We start from the raw sequence: 14,891 nt of genomic DNA, 5'->3' as shown, positions 1-14,891 counted from the left end.
GATATGCGTTGAAATATATACAACTTAGATGTTTTCATCAAGTTTGTTCCATCGCGTTGATGTACTTTCGCAATTACCTTCTTTTTGTGGCTTTTTCGTGTCTTCGTCTTCAAGCAGTCATGTGCTTATTTTCATCACTTGCAATAAAGCAAAATATTAAACTAGTGCACATCATTTTTTTGATTTCAGACATTGTTGCACAAAACTTTGAGGTTTCTCAAGGAATCTGTTCAAACCAGAAAAAGCATGTTAGTAATGGATTTTTGTACTTTTTTGGCGTTGAAAGTCAACTCTTGTCAACTAAAATCTCACAGATAATGCAGAAAAAATAATAAACGCTCCCCGTCGGGGAATCGAACCCCGGTCTCCCGCGTGACAGGCGGGGATACTTACCACTATACTAACGAAGACATGAAACATGTTGTTAATTATTGGAATGTCAATTCTGAAGAAATGTTTTTCGCAAACATAAACAAAACTTAAAACGTTAGTTAATCACTATCAGCGTACCACGCTAACTTTGAAGAGCGGACTTTTTCTGATAAGCAGTCTTATCTCATTAAACAAAATAAATGTCTGATACGAAGTCGAAACGCAAAGTTTAAACGCGGCACTTGAAAAACACGTTGACTTCCTAAACTTTTTTTCTGGCAAAGTTACCTATATAATGGTTGGCTGATAGTACACACCATCGAACTTCTTGAATAAAACAACAACTATTTGTTGAAAAGAAACAATGCAAAACAAATTGATGAATACCACCCCGGATGTAGCAGTTTATCTCCTTAGCATGGTAAGTTGTACACAAGTGTTACGGCAAAATTAACTAAATTACTTGACCACTTTCATATTGTTGTCAATCTTAACTTTGAACAAACTGTTTTTACGAACGTAATCTTTTTTCGCAGGCTCTTGATGAAACGTTGAAGGTCGAACTGGTGAGCAAAAGAAAAATCCAAAGAGCTTATTCCTGTCCCAGGAATCGGTTACGCAATAGGTTCGATAACAGTTTTGTGTCAAAGCGGGGTGCTGTAATTTCGAAAAAGCGCTCTCGCACCGAAGACGATGACAATAATTGCTCGCTAACTAATGAGTCTCATTCAAACTCTCATGAAAATGAAACCTTTCAATCAACGAAACGAGCAAGAAAATCATTCAGCAGCCCAACTAATGTTGGTCACTGTTACAGAGGAAAGGCAGCGGTACCGCTTGCAAGAAAAACGGCTTTTAAACCTATATCGGACATTGAATCATCTTCCAAATCTACTCGTTCTTGTTCTTCCCTTGTTTCTCAAGTCCTCAGAACGCAACATGGCCGCCATTGTCGACAAATGCTAACAGCAGTGTAATAGAACACTGGTAACTTCAAGAGCATATGAAAGACATATTTTACTTATTAAAGATATGCGTTGAAATATATACAACTTAGATGTTTTCATCAAGTTTGTTCCATCGCGTTGATGTACTTTCGCAATTACCTTCTTTTTGTGGCTTTTTCGTGTCTTCGTCTTCAAGCAGTCATGTGCTTATTTTCATCACTTGCAATAAAGCAAAATATTAAACTAGTGCACATCATTTTTTTGATTTCAGACATTGTTGCACAAAACTTTGAGGTTTCTCAAGGAATCTGTTCAAACCAGAAAAAGCATGTTAGTAATGGATTTTTGTACTTTTTTGGCGTTGAAAGTCAACTCTTGTCAACTAAAATCTCACAGATAATGCAGAAAAAATAACAAACGCTCCCCGTCGGGGAATCGAACCCCGGTCTCCCGCGTGACAGGCGGGGATTCTTACCACTATACTAACGAAGACATGAAACATGTTGTTAATTATTGGAATGTCAATTCTGAAGAAATGTTTTTCGCAAACATAAACAAAACTTAAAACGTTAGTTAATCACTATAAGCGTACCACGCTAACTTTGAAGAGCGGACTTTTTCTGATAAGCAGTCTTATCTCATTAAACAAAATAAATGTCTGATACGAAGTCGAAACGCAAAGTTTAAACGCGGCACTTGAAAAACACGTTGACTTCTTAAACTTTTTTTCTGGCAAAGTTACCTATATAATGGTTGGCTGATAGTACACACCATCGAACTTCTTGAATAAAACAACAACTATTTGTTGAAAAGAAACAATGCAAAACAAATTGATGAATACCACCCCGGATGTAGCAGTTTATCTCCTTAGCATGGTAAGTTGTACACAAGTGTTACGGCAAAATTAACTAAATTACTTGACCACTTTCATATTGTTGTCAATCTTAACTTTGAACAAACTGTTTTTACGAACGTAATCTTTTTTCGCAGGCTCTTGATGAAACGTTGAAGGTCGAACTGGTGAGCAAAAGAAAAATCCAAAGAGCTTATTCCTGTCCCAGGAATCGGTTACGCAATAGGTTCGATAACAGTTTTGTGTCAAAGCGGGGTGCTGTAATTTCGAAAAAGCGCTCTCGCACCGAAGACGATGACAATAATTGCTCGCTAACTAATGAGTCTCATTCAAACTCTCATGAAAATGAAACCTTTCAATCAACGAAACGAGCAAGAAAATCATTCAGCAGCCCAACTAATGTTGGTCACTGTTACAGAGGAAAGGCAGCGGTACCGCTTGCAAGAAAAACGGCTTTTAAACCTATATCGGACATTGAATCATCTTCCAAATCTACTCGTTCTTGTTCTTCCCTTGTTTCTCAAGTCCTCAGAACGCAACATGGCCGCCATTGTCGACAAATGCTAACAGCAGTGTAATAGAACACTGGTAACTTCAAGAGCATATGAAAGACATATTTTACTTATTAAAGATATGCGTTGAAATATATACAACTTAGATGTTTTCATCAAGTTTGTTCCATCGCGTTGATGTACTTTCGCAATTACCTTCTTTTTGTGGCTTTTTCGTGTCTTCGTCTTCAAGCAGTCATGTGCTTATTTTCATCACTTGCAATAAAGCAAAATATTAAACTAGTGCACATCATTTTTTTGATTTCAGACATTGTTGCACAAAACTTTGAGGTTTCTCAAGGAATCTGTTCAAACCAGAAAAAGCATGTTAGTAATGGATTTTTGTACTTTTTTGGCGTTGAAAGTCAACTCTTGTCAACTAAAATCTCACAGATAATGCAGAAAAAATAACAAACGCTCCCCGTCGGGGAATCGAACCCCGGTCTCCCGCGTGACAGGCGGGGATACTTACCACTATACTAACGAGGACATGAAACATGTTGTTAATTATTGGAATGTCAATTCTGAAGAAATGTTTTTCGCAAACATAAACAAAACTTAAAACGTTAGTTAATCACTATAAGCGTACCACGCTAACTTTGAAGAGCGGACTTTTTCTGATAAGCAGTCTTATCTCATTAAACAAAATAAATGTCTGATACGAAGTCGAAACGCAAAGTTTAAACGCGGCACTTGAAAAACACGTTGACTTCTTAAACTTTTTTTCTGGCAAAGTTACCTATATAATGGTTGGCTGATAGTACACACCATCGAACTTCTTGAATAAAACAACAACTATTTGTTGAAAAGAAACAATGCAAAACAAATTGATGAATACCACCCCGGATGTAGCAGTTTATCTCCTTAGCATGGTAAGTTGTACACAAGTGTTACGGCAAAATTAACTAAATTACTTGACCACTTTCATATTGTTGTCAATCTTAACTTTGAACAAACTGTTTTTACGAACGTAATCTTTTTTCGCAGGCTCTTGATGAAACGTTGAAGGTCGAACTGGTGAGCAAAAGAAAAATCCAAAGAGCTTATTCCTGTCCCAGGAATCGGTTACGCAATAGGTTCGATAACAGTTTTGTGTCAAAGCGGGGTGCTGTAATTTCGAAAAAGCGCTCTCGCACCGAAGACGATGACAATAATTGCTCGCTAACTAATGAGTCTCATTCAAACTCTCATGAAAATGAAACCTTTCAATCAACGAAACGAGCAAGAAAATCATTCAGCAGCCCAACTAATGTTGGTCACTGTTACAGAGGAAAGGCAGCGGTACCGCTTGCAAGAAAAACGGCTTTTAAACCTATATCGGACATTGAATCATCTTCCAAATCTACTCGTTCTTGTTCTTCCCTTGTTTCTCAAGTCCTCAGAACGCAACATGGCCGCCATTGTCGACAAATGCTAACAGCAGTGTAATAGAACACTGGTAACTTCAAGAGCATATGAAAGACATATTTTACTTATTAAAGATATGCGTTGAAATATATACAACTTAGATGTTTTCATCAAGTTTGTTCCATCGCGTTGATGTACTTTCGCAATTACCTTCTTTTTGTGGCTTTTTCGTGTCTTCGTCTTCAAGCAGTCATGTGCTTATTTTCATCACTTGCAATAAAGCAAAATATTAAACTAGTGCACATCATTTTTCTGATTTCAGACATTGTTGCACAAAACTTTGAGGTTTCTCAAGGAATCTGTTCAAACCAGAAAAAGCATGTTAGTAATGGATTTTTGTACTTTTTTGGCGTTGAAAGTCAACTGTTGTCAACTAAAATCTCACAGATAATGCAGAAAAAATAACAAACGCTGCCCGTCGGGGAATCGAACCCCGGTCACACGCGTGACAGGCGGGGATACTTACCACTATACTAACGAGGACATGAAACATGTTATTAATTATTGGAATGTCAATTCTGAAGAAATGTCTTTCGCAAACATAAACAAAACTTAAAACGTTAGTTAATCACTATGAGCGTACCACGCTAACTTTGAAGAGCGGACTTTTTCTGATAAGCAGTCTTATCTCATTAAACAAAATAAATGTCTGATACGAAGTCGAAACGCAAAGTTTAAACGCGGCACTTGAAAAACACTTTGACTTCTTAAACTTTTTTTCTGGCAAAGTTACCTATATAATGGTTGGCTGATAGTACACACCATCGAACTTCTTGAATAAAACAACAACTATTTGTTGAAAAGAAACAATGCAAAACAAATTGATGAATACCACCCCGGATGTAGCAGTTTATCTCCTTAGCATGGTAAGTTGTACACAAGTGTTACGGCAAAATTAACTAAATTACTTGACCACTTTCATATTGTTGTCAATCTTAACTTTGAACAAACTGTTTTTACGAACGTAATCTTTTTTCGCAGGCTCTTGATGAAACGTTGAAGGTCGAACTGGTGAGCAAAAGAAAAATCCAAAGAGCTTATTCCTGTCCCAGGAATCGGTTACGCAATAGGTTCGATAACAGTTTTGTGTCAAAGCGGGGTGCTGTAATTTCGAAAAAGCGCTCTCGCACCGAAGACGATGACGATAATTGCTCGCTAACTAATGAGTCTCATTTAAACTCTCATGAAAATGAAACCTTTCAATCAACGAAACGAGCAAGAAAATCATTCAGCAGCCCAACTAATGTTGGTCACTGTTACAGAGGAAAGGCAGCGGTACCGCTTGCAAGAAAAACGGCTTTTAAACCTATATCGGACATTGAATCATCTTCCAAATCTACTCGTTCTTGTTCTTCCCTTGTTTCTCAAGTCCTCAGAACGCAACATGGCCGCCATTGTCGACAAATGCTAACAGCAGTGTAATAGAACACTGGTAACTTCAAGAGCATATGAAAGACATATTTTACTTATTAAAGATATGCGTTGAAATATATACAACTTAGATGTTTTCATCAAGTTTGTTCCATCGCGTTGATGTACTTTCGCAATTACCTTCTTTTTGTGGCTTTTTCGTGTCTTCGTCTTCAAGCAGTCATGTGCTTATTTTCATCACTTGCAATAAAGCAAAATATTAAACTAGTGCACATCATTTTTCTGATTTCAGACATTGTTGCACAAAACTTTGAGGTTTCTCAAGGAATCTGTTCAAACCAGAAAAAGCATGTTAGTAATGGATTTTTGTACTTGTTTGGCGTTGAAAGTCAACTGTTGTCAATTAAAATCTCACAGATAATGCAGAAAAAATAACAAACGCTCCCCGTCGGGGAATCGAACCCCGGTCTCCCGCGTGACAGGCGGGGATACTTACCACTATACTAACGAAGACATGAAACATGTTGTTAATTATTGGAATGTCAATTCTGAAGAAATGTTTTTCGCAAACATAAACAAAACTTAAAACGTTAGTTAATCACTATAAGCGTACCACGCTAACTTTGAAGAGCGGACTTTTTCTGATAAGCAGTCTTATCTCATTAAACAAAATAAATGTCTGATACGAAGTCGAAACGCAAAGTTTAAACGCGGCACTTGAAAAACACGTTGACTTCTTAAACTTTTTTTCTGGCAAAGTTACCTATATAATGGTTGGCTGATAGTACACACCATCGAACTTCTTGAATAAAACAACAACTATTTGTTGAAAAGAAACAATGCAAAACAAATTGATGAATACCACCCCGGATGTAGCAGTTTATCTCCTTAGCATGGTAAGTTGTACACAAGTGTTACGGCAAAATTAACTAAATTACTTGACCACTTTCATATTGTTGTCAATCTTAACTTTGAACAAACTGTTTTTACGAACGTAATCTTTTTTCGCAGGCTCTTGATGAAACGTTGAAGGTCGAACTGGTGAGCAAAAGAAAAATCCAAAGAGCTTATTCCTGTCCCAGGAATCGGTTACGCAATAGGTTCGATAACAGTTTTGTGTCAAAGCGGGGTGCTGTAATTTCGAAAAAGCGCTCTCGCACCGAAGACGATGACAATAATTGCTCGCTAACTAATGAGTCTCATTCAAACTCTCATGAAAATGAAACCTTTCAATCAACGAAACGAGCAAGAAAATCATTCAGCAGCCCAACTAATGTTGGTCACTGTTACAGAGGAAAGGCAGCGGTACCGCTTGCAAGAAAAACGGCTTTTAAACCTATATCGGACATTGAATCATCTTCCAAATCTACTCGTTCTTGTTCTTCCCTTGTTTCTCAAGTCCTCAGAACGCAACATGGCCGCCATTGTCGACAAATGCTAACAGCAGTGTAATAGAACACTGGTAACTTCAAGAGCATATGAAAGACATATTTTACTTATTAAAGATATGCGTTGAAATATATACAACTTAGATGTTTTCATCAAGTTTGTTCCATCGCGTTGATGTACTTTCGCAATTACCTTCTTTTTGTGGCTTTTTCGTGTCTTCGTCTTCAAGCAGTCATGTGCTTATTTTCATCACTTGCAATAAAGCAAAATATTAAACTAGTGCACATCATTTTTCTGATTTCAGACATTGTTGCACAAAACTTTGAGGTTTCTCAAGGAATCTGTTCAAACCAGAAAAAGCATGTTAGTAATGGATTTTTGTACTTTTTTGGCGTTGAAAGTCAACTGTTGTCAACTAAAATCTCACAGATAATGCAGAAAAAATAACAAACGCTGCCCGTCGGGGAATCGAACCCCGGTCACACGCGTGACAGGCGGGGATACTTACCACTATACTAACGAAGACATGAAACATGTTATTAATTATTGGAATGTCAATTGTGAAGAAATGTTTTTCGCAAACATAAACAAAACTTAAAACGTTAGTTAATCACTATGAGCGTACCACGCTAACTTTGAAGAGCGGACTTTTTCTGATAAGCAGTCTTATCTCATTAAACAAAATAAATGTCTGATACGAAGTCGAAACGCAAAGTTTAAACGCGGCACTTGAAAAACACTTTGACTTCTTAAACTTTTTTTCTGGCAAAGTTACCTATATAATGGTTGGCTGATAGTACACACCATCGAACTTCTTGAATAAAACAACAACTATTTGTTGAAAAGAAACAATGCAAAACAAATTGATGAATACCACCCCGGATGTAGCAGTTTATCTCCTTAGCATGGTAAGTTGTACACAAGTGTTACGGCAAAATTAACTAAATTACTTGACCACTTTCATATTGTTGTCAATCTTAACTTTGAACAAACTGTTTTTACGAACGTAATCTTTTTTCGCAGGCTCTTGATGAAACGTTGAAGGTCGAACTGGTGAGCAAAAGAAAAATCCAAAGAGCTTATTCCTGTCCCAGGAATCGGTTACGCAATAGGTTCGATAACAGTTTTGTGTCAAAGCGGGGTGCTGTAATTTCGAAAAAGCGCTCTCGCACCGAAGACGATGACGATAATTGCTCGCTAACTAATGAGTCTCATTTAAACTCTCATGAAAATGAAACCTTTCAATCAACGAAACGAGCAAGAAAATCATTCAGCAGCCCAACTAATGTTGGTCACTGTTACAGAGGAAAGGCAGCGGTACCGCTTGCAAGAAAAACGGCTTTTAAACCTATATCGGACATTGAATCATCTTCCAAATCTACTCGTTCTTGTTCTTCCCTTGTTTCTCAAGTCCTCAGAACGCAACATGGCCGCCATTGTCGACAAATGCTAACAGCAGTGTAATAGAACACTGGTAACTTCAAGAGCATATGAAAGACATATTTTACTTATTAAAGATATGCGTTGAAATATATACAACTTAGATGTTTTCATCAAGTTTGTTCCATCGCGTTGATGTACTTTCGCAATTACCTTCTTTTTGTGGCTTTTTCGTGTCTTCGTCTTCAAGCAGTCATGTGCTTATTTTCATCACTTGCAATAAAGCAAAATATTAAACTAGTGCACATCATTTTTCTGATTTCAGACATTGTTGCACAAAACTTTGAGGTTTCTCAAGGAATCTGTTCAAACCAGAAAAAGCATGTTAGTAATGGATTTTTGTACTTGTTTGGCGTTGAAAGTCAACTGTTGTCAATTAAAATCTCACAGATAATGCAGAAAAAATAACAAACGCTCCCCGTCGGGGAATCGAACCCCGGTCTCCCGCGTGACAGGCGGGGATACTTACCACTATACTAACGAAGACATGAAACATGTTGTTAATTATTGGAATGTCAATTCTGAAGAAATGTTTTTCGCAAACATAAACAAAACTTAAAACGTTAGTTAATCACTATAAGCGTACCACGCTAACTTTGAAGAGCGGACTTTTTCTGATAAGCAGTCTTATCTCATTAAACAAAATAAATGTCTGATACGAAGTCGAAACGCAAAGTTTAAACGCGGCACTTGAAAAACACGTTGACTTCTTAAACTTTTTTTCTGGCAAAGTTACCTATATAATGGTTGGCTGATAGTACACACCATCGAACTTCTTGAATAAAACAACAACTATTTGTTGAAAAGAAACAATGCAAAACAAATTGATGAATACCACCCCGGATGTAGCAGTTTATCTCCTTAGCATGGTAAGTTGTACACAAGTGTTACGGCAAAATTAACTAAATTACTTGACCACTTTCATATTGTTGTCAATCTTAACTTTGAACAAACTGTTTTTACGAACGTAATCTTTTTTCGCAGGCTCTTGATGAAACGTTGAAGGTCGAACTGGTGAGCAAAAGAAAAATCCAAAGAGCTTATTCCTGTCCCAGGAATCGGTTACGCAATAGGTTCGATAACAGTTTTGTGTCAAAGCGGGGTGCTGTAATTTCGAAAAAGCGCTCTCGCACCGAAGACGATGACAATAATTGCTCGCTAACTGATGAGTCTCATTTAAACTCTCATGAAAATGAAACCTTTCAATCAACGAAACGAGCAAGAAAATCATTCAGCAGCCCAACTAATGTTGGTCACTGTTACAGAGGAAAGGCAGCGGTACCGCTTGCAAGAAAAACGGCTTTTAAACCTATATCGGACATTGAATCATCTTCCAAATCTACTCGTTCTTGTTCTTCCCTTGTTTCTCAAGTCCTCAGAACGCAACATGGCCGCCATTGTCGACAAATGCTAACAGCAGTGTAATAGAACACTGGTAACTTCAAGAGCATATGAAAGACATATTTTACTTATTAAAGATATGCGTTGAAATATATACAACTTAGATGTTTTCATCAAGTTTGTTCCATCGCGTTGATGTACTTTCGCAATTACCTTCTTTTTGTGGCTTTTTCGTGTCTTCGTCTTCAAGCAGTCATGTGCTTATTTTCATCACTTGCAATAAAGCAAAATATTAAACTAGTGCACATCATTTTTTTGATTTCAGACATTGTTGCACAAAACTTTGAGGTTTCTCAAGGAATCTGTTCAAACCAGAAAAAGCATGTTAGTAATGGATTTTTGTACTTTTTTGGCGTTGAAAGTCAACTCTTGTCAACTAAAATCTCACAGATAATGCAGAAAAAATAATAAACGCTCCCCGTCGGGGAATCGAACCCCGGTCTCCCGCGTGACAGGCGGGGATACTTACCACTATACTAACGAAGACATGAAACATGTTGTTAATTATTGGAATGTCAATTCTGAAGAAATGTTTTTCGCAAACATAAACAAAACTTAAAACGTTAGTTAATCACTATCAGCGTACCACGCTAACTTTGAAGAGCGGACTTTTTCTGATAAGCAGTCTTATCTCATTAAACAAAATAAATGTCTGATACGAAGTCGAAACGCAAAGTTTAAACGCGGCACTTGAAAAACACGTTGACTTCCTAAACTTTTTTTCTGGCAAAGTTACCTATATAATGGTTGGCTGATAGTACACACCATCGAACTTCTTGAATAAAACAACAACTATTTGTTGAAAAGAAACAATGCAAAACAAATTGATGAATACCACCCCGGATGTAGCAGTTTATCTCCTTAGCATGGTAAGTTGTACACAAGTGTTACGGCAAAATTAACTAAATTACTTGACCACTTTCATATTGTTGTCAATCTTAACTTTGAACAAACTGTTTTTACGAACGTAATCTTTTTTCGCAGGCTCTTGATGAAACGTTGAAGGTCGAACTGGTGAGCAAAAGAAAAATCCAAAGAGCTTATTCCTGTCCCAGGAATCGGTTACGCAATAGGTTCGATAACAGTTTTGTGTCAAAGCGGGGTGCTGTAATTTCGAAAAAGCGCTCTCGCACCGAAGACGATGACAATAATTGCTCGCTAACTAATGAGTCTCATTCAAACTCTCATGAAAATGAAACCTTTCAATCAACGAAACGAGCAAGAAAATCATTCAGCAGCCCAACTAATGTTGTTCACTGTTACAGAGGAAAGGCAGCGGTACCGCTTGCAAGAAAAACGGCTTTTAAACCTATATCGGACATTGAATCATCTTCCAAATCTACTCGTTCTTGTTCTTCCCTTGTTTCTCAAGTCCTCAGAACGCAACATGGCCGCCATTGTCGACAAATGCTAACAGCAGTGTAATAGAACACTGGTAACTTCAAGAGCATATGAAAGACATATTTTACTTATTAAAGATATGCGTTGAAATATATACAACTTAGATGTTTTCATCAAGTTTGTTCCATCGCGTTGATGTACTTTCGCAATTACCTTCTTTTTGTGGCTTTTTCGTGTCTTCGTCTTCAAGCAGTCATGTGCTTATTTTCATCACTTGCAATAAAGCAAAATATTAAACTAGTGCACATCATTTTTTTGATTTCAGACATTGTTGCACAAAACTTTGAGGTTTCTCAAGGAATCTGTTCAAACCAGAAAAAGCATGTTAGTAATGGATTTTTGTACTTTTTTGGCGTTGAAAGTCAACTCTTGTCAACTAAAATCTCACAGATAATGCAGAAAAAATAACAAACGCTCCCCGTCGGGGAATCGAACCCCGGTCTCCCGCGTGACAGGCGGGGATACTTACCACTATACTAACGAAGACATGAAACATGTTGTTAATTATTGGAATGTCAATTCTGAAGAAATGTTTTTCGCAAACATAAACAAAACTTAAAACGTTAGTTAATCACTATAAGCGTACCACGCTAACTTTGAAGAGCGGACTTTTTCTGATAAGCAGTCTTATCTCATTAAACAAAATAAATGTCTGATACGAAGTCGAAACGCAAAGTTTAAACGCGGCACTTGAAAAACACGTTGACTTCTTAAACTTTTTTTCTGGCAAAGTTACCTATATAATGGTTGGCTGATAGTACACACCATCGAACTTCTTGAATAAAACAACAACTATTTGTTGAAAAGAAACAATGCAAAACAAATTGATGAATACCACCCCGGATGTAGCAGTTTATCTCCTTAGCATGGTAAGTTGTACACAAGTGTTACGGCAAAATTAACTAAATTACTTGACCACTTTCATATTGTTGTCAATCTTAACTTTGAACAAACTGTTTTTACGAACGTAATCTTTTTTCGCAGGCTCTTGATGAAACGTTGAAGGTCGAACTGGTGAGCAAAAGAAAAATCCAAAGAGCTTATTCCTGTCCCAGGAATCGGTTACGCAATAGGTTCGATAACAGTTTTGTGTCAAAGCGGGGTGCTGTAATTTCGAAAAAGCGCTCTCGCACCGAAGACGATGACAATAATTGCTCGCTAACTAATGAGTCTCATTCAAACTCTCATGAAAATGAAACCTTTCAATCAACGAAACGAGCAAGAAAATCATTCAGCAGCCCAACTAATGTTGGTCACTGTTACAGAGGAAAGGCAGCGGTACCGCTTGCAAGAAAAACGGCTTTTAAACCTATATCGGACATTGAATCATCTTCCAAATCTACTCGTTCTTGTTCTTCCCTTGTTTCTCAAGTCATCAGAACGCAACATGGCCGCCATTGTCGACAAATGCTAACAGCAGTGTAATAGAACACTGGTAACTTCAAGAGCATATGAAAGACATATTTTACTTATTAAAGATATGCGTTGAAATATATACAACTTAGATGTTTTCATCAAGTTTGTTCCATCGCGTTGATGTACTTTCGCAATTACCTTCTTTTTGTGGCTTTTTCGTGTCTTCGTCTTCAAGCAGTCATGTGCTTATTTTCATCACTTGCAATAAAGCAAAATATTAAACTAGTGCACATCATTTTTTTGATTTCAGACATTGTTGCACAAAACTTTGAGGTTTCTCAAGGAATCTGTTCAAACCAGAAAAAGCATGTTAGTAATGGATTTTTGTACTTTTTTGGCGTTGAAAGTCAACTCTTGTCAACTAAAATCTCACAGATAATGCAGAAAAAATAACAAACGCTCCCCGTCGGGGAATCGAACCCCGGTCTCCCGCGTGACAGGCGGGGATACTTACCACTATACTAACGAGGACATGAAACATGTTGTTAATTATTGGAATGTCAATTCTGAAGAAATGTTTTTCGCAAACATAAACAAAACTTAAAACGTTAGTTAATCACTATAAGCGTACCACGCTAACTTTGAAGAGCGGACTTTTTCTGATAAGCAGTCTTATCTCATTAAACAAAATAAATGTCTGATACGAAGTCGAAACGCAAAGTTTAAACGCGGCACTTGAAAAACACGTTGACTTCTTAAACTTTTTTTCTGGCAAAGTTACCTATATAATGGTTGGCTGATAGTACACACCATCGAACTTCTTGAATAAAACAACAACTATTTGTTGAAAAGAAACAATGCAAAACAAATTGATGAATACCACCCCGGATGTAGCAGTTTATCTCCTTAGCATGGTAAGTTGTACACAAGTGTTACGGCAAAATTAACTAAATTACTTGACCACTTTCATATTGTTGTCAATCTTAACTTTGAACAAACTGTTTTTACGAACGTAATCTTTTTTCGCAGGCTCTTGATGAAACGTTGAAGGTCGAACTGGTGAGCAAAAGAAAAATCCAAAGAGCTTATTCCTGTCCCAGGAATCGGTTACGCAATAGGTTCGATAACAGTTTTGTGTCAAAGCGGGGTGCTGTAATTTCGAAAAAGCGCTCTCGCACCGAAGACGATGACAATAATTGCTCGCTAACTAATGAGTCTCATTCAAACTCTCATGAAAATGAAACCTTTCAATCAACGAAACGAGCAAGAAAATCATTCAGCAGCCCAACTAATGTTGGTCACTGTTACAGAGGAAAGGCAGCGGTACCGCTTGCAAGAAAAACGGCTTTTAAACCTATATCGGACATTGAATCATCTTCCAAATCTACTCGTTCTTGTTCTTCCCTTGTTTCTCAAGTCCTCAGAACGCAACATGGCCGCCATTGTCGACAAATGCTAACAGCAGTGTAATAGAACACTGGTAACTTCAAGAGCATATGAAAGACATATTTTACTTATTAAAGATATGCGTTGAAATATATACAACTTAGATGTTTTCATCAAGTTTGTTCCATCGCGTTGATGTACTTTCGCAATTACCTTCTTTTTGTGGCTTTTTCGTGTCTTCGTCTTCAAGCAGTCATGTGCTTATTTTCATCACTTGCAATAAAGCAAAATATTAAACTAGTGCACATCATTTTTCTGATTTCAGACATTGTTGCACAAAACTTTGAGGTTTCTCAAGGAATCTGTTCAAACCAGAAAAAGCATGTTAGTAATGGATTTTTGTACTTTTTTGGCGTTGAAAGTCAACTGTTGTCAACTAAAATCTCACAGATAATGCAGAAAAAATAACAAACGCTGCCCGTCGGGGAATCGAACCCCGGTCACACGCGTGACAGGCGGGGATACTTACCACTATACTAACGAGGACATGAAACATGTTATTAATTATTGGAATGTCAATTCTGAAGAAATGTCTTTCGCAAACATAAACAAAACTTAAAACGTTAGTTAATCACTATGAGCGTACCACGCTAACTTTGAAGAGCGGACTTTTTCTGATAAGCAGTCTTATCTCATTAAACAAAATAAATGTCTGATACGAAGTCGAAACGCAAAGTTTAAACGCGGCACTTGAAAAACACTTTGACTTCTTAAACTTTTTTTCTGGCAAAGTTACCTATATAATGGTTGGCTGATAGTACACACCATCGAACTTCTTGAATAAAACAACAACTATTTGTTGAAAAGAAACAATGCAAAACAAATTGATGAATACCACCCCGGATGTAGCAGTTTATCTCCTTAGCATGGTAAGTTGTACACAAGTGTTACGGCAAAATTAACTAAATTACTTGACCACTTTCATATTGTTGTCAATCTTAACTTTGAACAAACTGT

The 14,891-nt window shown here is 37.2% G+C and overlaps 8 non-coding genes across 8 annotated transcripts; all 8 read right to left on the bottom strand.

The window, feature by feature from the left end:
* Positions 1-338: 338 nt before the first annotated feature.
* Trnad-guc (transfer RNA aspartic acid (anticodon GUC)) lies at positions 339-410 on the bottom strand. Its single transcript has one exon. It is a non-coding gene; the product is annotated as a tRNA-Asp (tRNA).
* A 1,329-nt stretch (positions 411-1,739) lies between these two features.
* On the bottom strand, positions 1,740-1,811 carry Trnad-guc (transfer RNA aspartic acid (anticodon GUC)). The gene has a single exon. It is a non-coding gene; the product is annotated as a tRNA-Asp (tRNA).
* A 1,329-nt stretch (positions 1,812-3,140) lies between these two features.
* On the bottom strand, positions 3,141-3,212 carry Trnad-guc (transfer RNA aspartic acid (anticodon GUC)). Its single transcript has one exon. It is a non-coding gene; the product is annotated as a tRNA-Asp (tRNA).
* A 2,730-nt stretch (positions 3,213-5,942) lies between these two features.
* Positions 5,943-6,014, bottom strand: Trnad-guc (transfer RNA aspartic acid (anticodon GUC)). The gene has a single exon. It is a non-coding gene; the product is annotated as a tRNA-Asp (tRNA).
* A 2,730-nt stretch (positions 6,015-8,744) lies between these two features.
* On the bottom strand, positions 8,745-8,816 carry Trnad-guc (transfer RNA aspartic acid (anticodon GUC)). Its single transcript has one exon. It is a non-coding gene; the product is annotated as a tRNA-Asp (tRNA).
* Positions 8,817-10,145: 1,329 nt separating this feature from the next.
* Positions 10,146-10,217, bottom strand: Trnad-guc (transfer RNA aspartic acid (anticodon GUC)). The gene has a single exon. It is a non-coding gene; the product is annotated as a tRNA-Asp (tRNA).
* Positions 10,218-11,546: 1,329 nt separating this feature from the next.
* Positions 11,547-11,618, bottom strand: Trnad-guc (transfer RNA aspartic acid (anticodon GUC)). The gene has a single exon. It is a non-coding gene; the product is annotated as a tRNA-Asp (tRNA).
* Positions 11,619-12,947: 1,329 nt separating this feature from the next.
* Positions 12,948-13,019, bottom strand: Trnad-guc (transfer RNA aspartic acid (anticodon GUC)). Its single transcript has one exon. It is a non-coding gene; the product is annotated as a tRNA-Asp (tRNA).
* Between the last annotated feature and the right edge of the window lie 1,872 nt (positions 13,020-14,891).

This window comes from Phallusia mammillata, chromosome 6 (assembly GCF_965637545.1).
Source record: "Phallusia mammillata chromosome 6, kaPhaMamm4.hap1.1, whole genome shotgun sequence".
Taxonomy (NCBI): domain Eukaryota; kingdom Metazoa; phylum Chordata; class Ascidiacea; order Phlebobranchia; family Ascidiidae; genus Phallusia; species Phallusia mammillata.
This window is presented reverse-complemented; position numbering and strand designations above follow the sequence as displayed.